The sequence below is a fragment of the Schistocerca gregaria genome, unplaced genomic scaffold (assembly GCF_023897955.1).
Source record: "Schistocerca gregaria isolate iqSchGreg1 unplaced genomic scaffold, iqSchGreg1.2 ptg000451l, whole genome shotgun sequence".
Taxonomy (NCBI): domain Eukaryota; kingdom Metazoa; phylum Arthropoda; class Insecta; order Orthoptera; family Acrididae; genus Schistocerca; species Schistocerca gregaria.
Window position 1 is genome coordinate 205,304 of NW_026061871.1, and position 12,246 is coordinate 217,549.

A 12,246-nucleotide genomic window follows, 5' to 3' on the forward strand; every position below is an offset into this window, starting at 1 on the left:
ATGGAGTGAGTTGTATGTTTTGCGATAGTCTGTCTCTGACAAGGAAGCACAGGTGATATAGGTGCGAACACAGGAAGCTTGCAGCCCCTCGCTGCCTGCAGACACAGAGCAGCCACACTAGGAGAGCGGCCTAAGCCGTAGGCGAAATGTGCTCATTCGCTTTGGCGCGACGTCGAACTATAAATAAGGCTGTCAATGGGGTGAGCGATGCGTGAGCGTCGTGTAAAGTCGGAAAAGTCATCTGCATGGGTGATTGCCAAGTTTGGGGAGCGTTTCGTAGTACGATCAGTGCAATGGAGACGCGGAAACTTGTTGTGTCCCAGTGTTTTGCAGTTGGATGACAAGAGTTTTACACAGTAGCAAAGAGCGAGGCACTGAGTTGGCATGAACAATGGAGAGCACAATGGGGCTCGAGATGTGCTTGTTACCTCAGGTGCTGTGTGATTGTCGACAAGGAGTGAAATGGACCAATTTGTGACCGCCCTTTCAATTTAAGACGTTCAAAACAGACGGAATTTGCATTCGTAATACCAGAGCATCGAAACTACTTGGAACTCTTGTGTATATGAACGTGTCCGCGCCTTTGTATTCTACAAACCAACCAACCATCGTGTCCGTGCACATCAGAGTCGCAAAGAATGGAGAATAGCCAGGCTTGGTCGTGTGTGTAGCTGTAGCTCAGTTGACAGATCGTTCGCTTAGCGTGTGAACGGTCTCGGCTTCAAGCCCCGGCTCCTCCATGTTTTGTGGTCAGTACATGGTAAGTGTTGGTCGCGGCGAACATAAACGCACGCAAAAAGTTGCAAAAGCAGCGTCACAGACTGATATGATGTATACTGTCATAAGGAGAGCAAGATGTAAGTGTGGGGACCGGCTGTTATCGTGGTGTCATCGAGTGCAGATCTGTCTTAGGTATCACGGCTTAACGTCATTGAAGTCTAGAGAGTGGACAACACGTTCGTCTTACTCAGAGCGGTGTCTCAACTCTGTTTTCGACGTTATGCGTGCCACTTTCATTGTGGCCAACTACGATTCGATACAGAATGCACGAAACCTGAAAGACACCCTCACTGATACATAGAGAGTAGGGTTTGTCTGCGGAATAATGGGAGTGCAAGGGTCTGTGACGTTGATATGACTGTATGTAGCACTACTAGTTAACGGGGGGGTGGGCGTAGCTCAGATGGTAGAGCGCTCGCCCAGCGTGCGAGAGGTACTGGGATCGATACCCAGCGCCTCCAGAATTTTTAACACACCTACATGCGCACCTTGCCATGCAAGTGGAATAATTCCCAACCAGCAGAGGTGTGTAGGCAGATACGAGCGAACGATTAACATCCACAATTGGCGAGCGTGCTTTTATTCGTGCGCAGGAAGCACCCTCCTCCCACACCTACACTTAATTTAGAAACAGTACAAACGTTCCCATAAGATTCTCAGGCCTACGTCGGAAAGATCTGCCTTGCGCCGATTTCACGTAAATCCCACTGCACGTTCCCATTCTTTGCGTGCAGTCGGCTGCTACTGGTGTTGCTGGTTGTGACTGCTGATAACAGATGCCGTAGCAATCAATTCATGGAGTGAGTTGTATGTTTTGCGATAGTCTGTCTCTGACAAGGAAGCACAGGTGATATAGGTGCGAACACAGGAAGCTTGCAGCCCCTCGCTGCCTGCAGACACAGAGCAGCCACACTAGGAGAGCGGCCTAAGCCGTAGGCGAAATGTGCTCATTCGCTTTGGCGCGACGTCGAACTATAAATAAGGCTGTCACTAGCGTGAGCGTCGTGTAAAGTCGGAAAAGTCATCTGCATGGGTGATTGCCAAGTTTGGGGAGCGTTTCGTAGTACGATCAGTGCAATGGAGACGCGGAAACTTGTTGTGTCCCAGTGTTTTGCAGTTGGATGACAAGAGTTTTACACAGTAGCAAAGAGCGAGGCACTGAGTTGGCATGAACAATGGAGAGCACAATGGGGCTCGAGATGTGCTTGTTACCTCAGGTGCTGTGTGATTGTCGACAAGGAGTGAAATGGACCAATTTGTGACCGCCCTTTCAATTTAAGACGTTCAAAACAGACGGAATTTGCATTCGTAATACCAGAGCATCGAAACTACTTGGAACTCTTGTGTATATGAACGTGTCCGCGCCTTTGTATTCTGGTACCTTCGCCGCTACAAACCAACCAACCATCGTGTCCGTGCACATCAGAGTCGCAAAGAATGGAGAATAGCCAGGCTTGGTCGTGTGTGTAGCTGTAGCTCAGTTGACAGATCGTTCGCTTAGCGTGTGAACGGTCTCGGCTTCAAGCCCCGGCTCCTCCATGTTTTGTGGTCAGTACATGGTAAGTGTTGGTCGCGGCGAACATAAACGCACGCAAAAAGTTGCAAAAGCAGCGTCACAGACTGATATGATGTATACTGTCATAAGGAGAGCAAGATGTAAGTGTGGGGACCGGCTGTTATCGTGGTGTCATCGAGTGCAGATCTGTCTTAGGTATCACGGCTTAACGTCATTGAAGTCTAGAGAGTGGACAACACGTTCGTCTTACTCAGAGCGGTGTCTCAACTCTATTTTCGACGTTATGCGTGCCACTTTCATTGTGGCCAACTACGATTCGATACAGAATGCACGAAACCTGAAAGACACCCTCACTGATACATAGAGAGTAGGGTTTGTCTGCGGAATAACGGGAGTGCAAGGGTCTGTGACGTTGATATGACTGTATGTAGCACTACTCGTTAATGGGGGGGGTGGGCGTAGCTCAGATGGTAGAGCGCTCGCTTAGCGTGCGAGAGGTACTGGGATCGATACCCAGCGCCTCCAGAATTTTTAACACACCTACATGCGCACCTTGCCATGCAAGTGGAATAATTCCCAACCAGCAGAGGTGTGTAGGCAGATACGAGCGAACGATTAACATCCACAATTGGCGAGCGTTCTTTTATTCGTGCGCAGGAAGCACCCTCCTCCCACACCTACACTTAATTTAGAAACAGTACAAATGTTCCCATAAGATTCTCAGACTTACGTCGGAAAGATCTGCCTTGCGCCGATTTCACGTAAATCCCACTGCACGTTCCCATTCTTTGCGTGCAGTCGGCTGCTACTGGTGTTGCTGGTTGTGACTGCTGATAACAGATGCCGTAGCAATCAATTCATGGAGTGAGTTGTATGTTTTGCGATAGTCTGTCTCTGACAAGGAAGCACAGGTGATATAGGTGCGAACACAGGAAGCTTGCAGCCCCTCGCTGCCTGCAGACACAGAGCAGCCACACTAGGAGAGCGGCCTAAGCCGTAGGCGAAATGTGCTCATTCGCTTTGGCGCGACGTCGAACTATAAATAAGGCTGTCACTAGCGTGAGCGATGCGTAAAGTCGGAAAAGTCATCTGCATGGGTGATTGCCAAGTTTGGGGAGCGTTTCGTAGTACGATCAGCGCAATGGAGACGCGGAAACTTGTTGTGTCCCAGTGTTTTGCAGTTGGATGACAAGAGTTTTACACAGTAGCAAAGAGCGAGGCACTGAGTTGGCATGAACAATGGAGAGCACAATGGGGCTCGAGATATGCTTGTTACCTCAGGTGCTGTGTGATTGTCGACAAGGAGTGAAATGGACCAATTTGTGACCGCCCTTTCAATTTAAGACGTTCAAAACAGACGGAATTTGCATTCGTAATACCAGAGCATCGAAACTACTTGGAACTCTTGTGTATATGAACGTGTCCGCGCCTTTGTATTCTGGTACCTTCGCCGCTACAAACCAACCAACCATCGTGTCCGTGCACATCAGAGTCGCAAAGAATGGAGAATAGCCAGGCTTGGTCGTGTGTGTAGCTGTAGCTCAGTTGACAGATCGTTCGCTTAGCGTGTGAACGGTCTCGGGTTCAAGCCCTGGCTCCTCCATGTTTTGTGGTCAGTACATGGTAAGTGTTGGTCGCGGCGAACATAAACGCACGCAAAAAGTTGCAAAAGCAGCGTCACAGACTGATATGATGTATACTGTCATAAGGAGAGCAAGATGTAAGTGTGGGGACCGGCTGTTATCGTGGTGTCATCGAGTGCAGATCTGTCTTAGGTATCACGGCTTAACGTCATTGAAGTCTAGAGAGTGGACAACACGTTCGTCTTACTCAGAGCGGTGTCTCAACTCTATTTTCGACGTTATGCGTGCCACTTTCATTGTGGCCAACTACGATTCGATACAGAATGCACGAAACCTGAAAGACACCCTCACTGATACATAGAGAGTAGGGTTTGTCTGCGGAATAATGGGAGTGCAAGGGTCTGTGACGTTGATATGACTGTATGTAGCACTACTAGTTAACGGGGGGGTGGGCGTAGCTCAGATGGTAGAGCGCTCGCCCAGCGTGCGAGAGGTACTGGGATCGATACCCAGCGCCTCTAGAATTTTTAACACACCTACATGCGCACCTTGCCATGCAAGTGGAATAATTCCCAACCAGCAGAGGTGTGTAGGCAGATACGAGCGAACGATTAACATCCACAATTGGCGAGCGTGCTTTTATTCGTGCGCAGGAAGCACCCTCCTCCCACACCTACACTTAATTTAGAAACAGTACAAATGTTCCCATAAGATTCTCAGGCCTACGTCGGAAAGATCTGCCTTGCGCCGATTTCACGTAAATCCCACTGCACGTTCCCATTCTTTGCGTGCAGTCGGCTGCTACTGGTGTTGCTGGTTGTGACTGCTGATAACAGATGCCGTAGCAATCAATTCATGGAGTGAGTTGTATGTTTTGCGATAGTCTGTCTCTGACAAGGAAGCACAGGTGATATAGGTGCGAACACAGGAAGCTTGCAGCCCCTCGCTGCCTGCAGACACAGAGCAGCCACACTAGGAGAGCGGCCTAAGCCGTAGGCGAAATGTGCTCATTCGCTTTGGCGCGACGTCGAACTATAAATAAGGCTGTCACTAGCGTGAGCGTTGCGTAAAGTCGGAAAAGTCATCTGCATGGGTGATTGCCAAGTTTGGGGAGCGTTTCGTAGTACGATCAGCGCAATGGAGACGCGGAAACTTGTTGTGTCCCAGTGTTTTGCAGTTGGATGACAAGAGTTTTACACAGTAGCAAAGAGCGAGGCACTGAGTTGGCATGAACAATGGAGAGCACAATGGGGCTCGAGATATGCTTGTTACCTCAGGTGCTGTGTGATTGTCGACAAGGAGTGAAATGGACCAATTTGTGACCGCCCTTTCAATTTAAGACGTTCAAAACAGACGGAATTTGCATTCGTAATACCAGAGCATCGAAACTACTTGGAACTCTTGTGTATATGAACGTGTCCGCGCCTTTGTATTCTGGTACCTTCGCCGCTACAAACCAACCAACCATCGTGTCCGTGCACATCAGAGTCGCAAAGAATGGAGAATAGCCAGGCTTGGTCGTGTGTGTAGCTGTAGCTCAGTTGACAGATCGTTCGCTTAGCGTGTGAACGGTCTCGGGTTCAAGCCCTGGCTCCTCCATGTTTTGTGGTCAGTACATGGTAAGTGTTGGTCGCGGCGAACATAAACGCACGCAAAAAGTTGCAAAAGCAGCGTCACAGACTGATATGATGTATACTGTCATAAGGAGAGCAAGATGTAAGTGTGGGGACCGGCTGTTATCGTGGTGTCATCGAGTGCAGATCTGTCTTAGGTATCACGGCTTAACGTCATTGAAGTCTAGAGAGTGGACAACACGTTCGTCTTACTCAGAGCGGTGTCTGAACTCTATTTTCGACGTTATGCGTGCCACTTTCATTGTGGCCAACTACGATTCGATACAGAATGCACGAAACCTGAAAGACACCCTCACTGATACATAGAGAGTAGGGTTTGTCTGCGGAATAACGGGAGTGCAAGGGTCTGTGACGTTGATATGACTGTATGTAGCACTACTAGTTAATGGGGGGGTGGGCGTAGCTCAGATGGTAGAGCGCTCGCTTAGCGTGCCAGAGGTACTGGGATCGATACCCAGCGCCTCCAGAATTTTTAACACACCTACATGCGCACCTTGCCATGCAAGTGGAATAATTCCCAACCAGCAGAGGTGTGTAGGCAGATACGAGCGAACGATTAACATCCACAATTGGCGAGCGTGCTTTTATTCGTGCGCAGGAAGCACCCTCCTCCCACACCTACACTTAATTTAGAAACAGTACAAATGTTCCCATAAGATTCTCAGGCTTACGTCGGAAAGATCTGCCTTGCGCCGATTTCACGTAAATCCCACTGCACGTTCCCATTCTTTGCGTGCAGTCGGCTGCTACTGGTGTTGCTGGTTGTGACTGCTGATAACAGATGCCGTAGCAATCAATTCATGGAGTGAGTTGTATGTTTTGCGATAGTCTGTCTCTGACAAGGAAGCACAGGTGATATAGGTGCGAACACAGGAAGCTTGCAGCCCCTCGCTGCCTGCAGACACAGAGCAGCCACACTAGGAGAGCGGCCTAAGCCGTAGGCGAAATGTGCTCATTCGCTTTGGCGCGACGTCGAACTATAAATAAGGCTGTCACTAGCGTGAGCGATGCGTGAGCGTCGTGTAAAGTCGGAAAAGTCATCTGCATGGGTGATTGCCAAGTTTGGGGAGCGTTTCGTAGTACGATCAGTGCAATGGAGACGCGGAAACTTGTTGTGTCCCAGTGTTTTGCAGTTGGATGACAAGAGTTTTACACAGTAGCAAAGAGCGAGGCACTGAGTTGGCATGAACAATGGAGAGCACAATGGGGCTCGAGATGTGCTTGTTACCTCAGGTGCTGTGTGATTGTCGACAAGGAGTGAAATGGACCAATTTGTGACCGCCCTTTCAATTTAAGACGTTCAAAACAGACGGAATTTGCATTCGTAATACCAGAGCATCGAAACTACTTGGAACTCTTGTGTATATGAACGTGTCCGCGCCTTTGTATTCTGGTACCTTCGCCGCTACAAACCAACCAACCATCGTGTCCGTGCACATCAGAGTCGCAAAGAATGGAGAATAGCCAGGCTTGGTCGTGTGTGTAGCTGTAGCTCAGTTGACAGATCGTTCGCTTAGCGTGTGAACGGTCTCGGCTTCAAGCCCCGGCTCCTCCATGTTTTGTGGTCAGTACATGGTAAGTGTTGGTCGCGGCGAACATAAACGCACGCAAAAAGTTGCAAAAGCAGCGTCACAGACTGATATGATGTATACTGTCATAAGGAGAGCAAGATGTAAGTGTGGGGACCGGCTGTTATCGTGGTGTCATCGAGTGCAGATCTGTCTTAGGTATCACGGCTTAACGTCATTGAAGTCTAGAGAGTGGACAACACGTTCGTCTTACTCAGAGCGGTGTCTCAACTCTATTTTCGACGTTATGCGTGCCACTTTCATTGTGGCCAACTACGATTCGATACAGAATGCACGAAACCTGAAAGACACCCTCACTGATACATAGAGAGTAGGGTTTGTCTGCGGAATAATGGGAGTGCAAGGGTCTGTGACGTTGATATGACTGTATGTAGCACTACTAGTTAACGGGGGGGTGGGCGTAGCTCAGATGGTAGAGCGCTCGCCCAGCGTGCGAGAGGTACTGGGATCGATACCCTGCGCCTCCAGAATTTTTAACACACCTACATGCGCACCTTGCCATGCAAGTGGAATAATTCCCAACCAGCAGAGGTGTGTAGGCAGATACGAGCGAACGATTAACATCCACAATTGGCGAGCGTGCTTTTATTCGTGCGCAGGAAGCACCCTCCTCCCACACCTACACTTAATTTAGAAACAGTACAAACGTTCCCATAAGATTCTCAGGCCTACGTCGGAAAGATCTGCCTTGCGCCGATTTCACGTAAATCCCACTGCACGTTCCCATTCTTTGCGTGCAGTCGGCTGCTACTGGTGTTGCTGGTTGTGACTGCTGATAACAGATGCCGTAGCAATCAATTCATGGAGTGAGTTGTATGTTTTGCGATAGTCTGTCTCTGACAAGGAAGCACAGGTGATATAGGTGCGAACACAGGAAGCTTGCAGCCCCTCGCTGCCTGCAGACACAGAGCAGCCACACTAGGAGAGCGGCCTAAGCCGTAGGCGAAATGTGCTCATTCGCTTTGGCGCGACGTCGAACTATAAATAAGGCTGTCACTAGCGTGAGCGTTGCGTAAAGTCGGAAAAGTCATCTGCATGGGTGATTGCCAAGTTTGGGGAGCGTTTCGTAGTACGATCAGCGCAATGGAGACGCGGAAACTTGTTGTGTCCCAGTGTTTTGCAGTTGGATGACAAGAGTTTTACACAGTAGCAAAGAGCGAGGCACTGAGTTGGCAAGAACAATGGAGAGCACAATGGGGCTCGAGATATGCTTGTTACCTCAGGTGCTGTGTGATTGTCGACAAGGAGTGAAATGGACCAATTTGTGACCGCCCTTTCAATTTAAGACGTTCAAAACAGACGGAATTTGCATTCGTAATACCAGAGCATCGAAACTACTTGGAACTCTTGTGTATATGAACGTGTCCGCGCCTTTGTATTCTGGTACCTTCGCCGCTACAAACCAACCAACCATCGTGTCCGTGCACATCAGAGTCGCAAAGAATGGAGAATAGCCAGGCTTGGTCGTGTGTGTAGCTGTAGCTCAGTTGACAGATCGTTCGCTTAGCGTGTGAACGGTCTCGGGTTCAAGCCCTGGCTCCTCCATGTTTTGTGGTCAGTACATGGTAAGTGTTGGTCGCGGCGAACATAAACGCACGCAAAAAGTTGCAAAAGCAGCGTCACAGACTGATATGATGTATACTGTCATAAGGAGAGCAAGATGTAAGTGTGGGGACCGGCTGTTATCGTGGTGTCATCGAGTGCAGATCTGTCTTAGGTATCACGGCTTAACGTCATTGAAGTCTAGAGAGTGGACAACACGTTCGTCTTACTCAGAGCGGTGTCTGAACTCTATTTTCGACGTTATGCGTGCCACTTTCATTGTGGCCAACTACGATTCGATACAGAATGCACGAAACCTGAAAGACACCCTCACTGATACATAGAGAGTAGGGTTTGTCTGCGGAATAACGGGAGTGCAAGGGTCTGTGACGTTGATATGACTGTATGTAGCACTACTAGTTAATGGGGCGGTGGGCGTAGCTCAGATGGTAGAGCGCTCGCTTAGCGTGCCAGAGGTACTGGGATCGATACCCAGCGCCTCCAGAATTTTTAACACACCTACATGCGCACCTTGCCATGCAAGTGGAATAATTCCCAACCAGCAGAGGTGTGTAGGCAGATACGAGCGAACGATTAACATCCACAATTGGCGAGCGTGCTTTTATTCGTGCGCAGGAAGCACCCTCCTCCCACACCTACACTTAATTTAGAAACAGTACAAATGTTCCCATAAGATTCTCAGGCTTACGTCGGAAAGATCTGCCTTGCGCCGATTTCACGGAAATCCCACTGCACGTTCCCATTCTTTGCGTGCAGTCGGCTGCTACTGGTGTTGCTGGTTGTGACTGCTGATAACAGATGCCGTAGCAATCAATTCATGGAGTGAGTTGTATGTTTTGCGATAGTCTGTCTCTGACAAGGAAGCACAGGTGATATAGGTGCGAACACAGGAAGCTTGCAGCCCCTCGCTGCCTGCAGACACAGAGCAGCCACACTAGGAGAGCGGCCTAAGCCGTAGGCGAAATGTGCTCATTCGCTTTGGCGCGACGTCGAACTATAAATAAGGCTGTCACTAGCGTGAACGATGCGTGAGCGTCGTGTAAAGTCGGAAAAGTCATCTGCATGGGTGATTGCCAAGTTTGGGGAGCGTTTCGTAGTACGATCAGTGCAATGGAGACGCGGAAACTTGTTGTGTCCCAGTGTTTTGCAGTTGGATGACAAGAGTTTTACACAGTAGCAAAGAGCGAGGCACTGAGTTGGCATGAACAATGGAGAGCACAATGGGGCTCGAGATGTGCTTGTTACCTCAGGTGCTGTGTGATTGTCGACAAGGAGTGAAATGGACCAATTTGTGACCGCCCTTTCAATTTAAGACGTTCAAAACAGACGGAATTTGCATTCGTAATACCAGAGCATCGAAACTACTTGGAACTCTTGTGTATATGAACGTGTCCGCGCCTTTGTATTCTGGTACCTTCGCCGCTACAAACCAACCAACCATCGTGTCCGTGCACATCAGAGTCGCAAAGAATGGAGAATAGCCAGGCTTGGTCGTGTGTGTAGCTGTAGCTCAGTTGACAGATCGTTCGCTTAGCGTGTGAACGGTCTCGGGTTCAAGCCCCGGCTCCTCCATGTTTTGTGGTCAGTACATGGTAAGTGTTGGTCGCGGCGAACATAAACGCACGCAAAAAGTTGCAAAAGCAGCGTCACAGACTGATATGATGTATACTGTCATAAGGAGAGCAAGATGTAAGTGTGGGGACCGGCTGTTATCGTGGTGTCATCGAGTGCAGATCTGTCTTAGGTATCACGGCTTAACGTCATTGAAGTCTAGAGAGTGGACAACACGTTCGTCTTACTCAGAGCGGTGTCTCAACTCTATTTTCGACGTTATGCGTGCCACTTTCATTGTGGCCAACTACGATTCGATACAGAATGCACGAAACCTGAAAGACACCCTCACTGATACATAGAGAGTAGGGTTTGTCTGCGGAATAATGGGAGTGCAAGGGTCTGTGACGTTGATATGACTGTATGTAGCACTACTAGTTAACGGGGGGGTGGGCGTAGCTCAGATGGTAGAGCGCTCGCCCAGCGTGCGAGAGGTACTGGGATCGATACCCAGCGCCTCCAGAATTTTTAACACACCTACATGCGCACCTTGCCATGCAAGTGGAATAATTCCCAACCAGCAGAGGTGTGTAGGCAGATACGAGCGAACGATTAACATCCACAATTGGCGAGCGTGCTTTTATTCGTGCGCAGGAAGCACCCTCCTCCCACACCTACACTTAATTTAGAAACAGTACAAACGTTCCCATAAGATTCTCAGGCCTACGTCGGAAAGATCTGCCTTGCGCCGATTTCACGGAAATCCCACTGCACGTTCCCATTCTTTGCGTGCAGTCGGCTGCTACTGGTGTTGCTGGTTGTGACTGCTGATAACAGATGCCGTAGCAATCAATTCATGGAGTGAGTTGTATGTTTTGCGATAGTCTGTCTCTGACAAGGAAGCACAGGTGATATAGGTGCGAACACAGGAAGCTTGCAGCCCCTCGCTGCCTGCAGACACAGAGCAGCCACACTAGGAGAGCGGCCTAAGCCGTAGGCGAAATGTGCTCATTCGCTTTGGCGCGACGTCGAACTATAAATAAGGCTGTCACTAGCGTGAGCGTTGCGTGAGCGTCGTGTAAAGTCGGAAAAGTCATCTGCATGGGTGATTGCCAAGTTTGGGGAGCGTTTCGTAGTACGATCAGTGCAATGGAGACGCGGAAACTTGTTGTGTCCCAGTGTTTTGCAGTTGGATGACAAGAGTTTTACACAGTAGCAAAGAGCGAGGCACTGAGTTGGCATGAACAATGGAGAGCACAATGGGGCTCGAGATGTGCTTGTTACCTCAGGTGCTGTGTGATTGTCGACAAGGAGTGAAATGGACCAATTTGTGACCGCCCTTTCAATTTAAGACGTTCAAAACAGACGGAATTTGCATTCGTAATACCAGAGCATCGAAACTACTTGGAACTCTTGTGTATATGAACGTGTCCGCGCCTTTGTATTCTGGTACCTTCGCCGCTACAAACCAACCAACCATCGTGTCCGTGCACATCAGTCGCAAAGAATGGAGAATAGCCAGGCTTGGTCGTGTGTGTAGCTGTAGCTCAGTTGACAGATCGTTCGCTTAGCGTGTGAACGGTCTCGGCTTCAAGCCCCGGCTCCTCCATGTTTTGTGGTCAGTACATGGTAAGTGTTGGTCGCGGCGAACATAAACGCACGCAAAAAGTTGCAAAACCAGCGTCACAGACTGATATGATGCATACTGTCATAAGGAGAGCAAGATGTAAATGTGGGGACCGGCTGTTATCGTGGTGTCATCGAGTGCAGATCTGTCTTAGGTATCACGGCTTAACGTCATTGAAGTCTAGAGAGTGGACAACACGTTCGTCTTACTCAGAGCGGTGTCTGAACTCTATTTTCGACGTTATGCGTGCCACTTTCATTGTGGCCAACTACGATTCGATACAGAATGCACGAAACCTGAAAGACACCCTCACTGATACATAGAGAGTAGGGTTTGTCTGCGGAATAATGGGAGTGCAAGGGTCTGTGACGTTGATATGACTGTATGTAGCACTACTAGTTAA

General features: G+C 49.2%; 3 non-coding genes across 3 annotated transcripts; all 3 read left to right on the plus strand.

Moving 5' to 3' along the window:
* Nucleotides 1-1,167: 1,167 nt before the first annotated feature.
* Nucleotides 1,168-1,241, plus strand: Trnaa-agc (transfer RNA alanine (anticodon AGC)). Its single transcript has one exon. It is a non-coding gene; the product is annotated as a tRNA-Ala (tRNA).
* A 1,506-nt stretch (nt 1,242-2,747) lies between these two features.
* Trnaa-agc (transfer RNA alanine (anticodon AGC)) lies at nt 2,748-2,821 on the plus strand. The gene has a single exon. It is a non-coding gene; the product is annotated as a tRNA-Ala (tRNA).
* A 7,843-nt stretch (nt 2,822-10,664) lies between these two features.
* On the plus strand, nt 10,665-10,738 carry Trnaa-agc (transfer RNA alanine (anticodon AGC)). Its single transcript has one exon. It is a non-coding gene; the product is annotated as a tRNA-Ala (tRNA).
* The last annotated feature ends 1,508 nt before the right edge of the window (nt 10,739-12,246 follow it).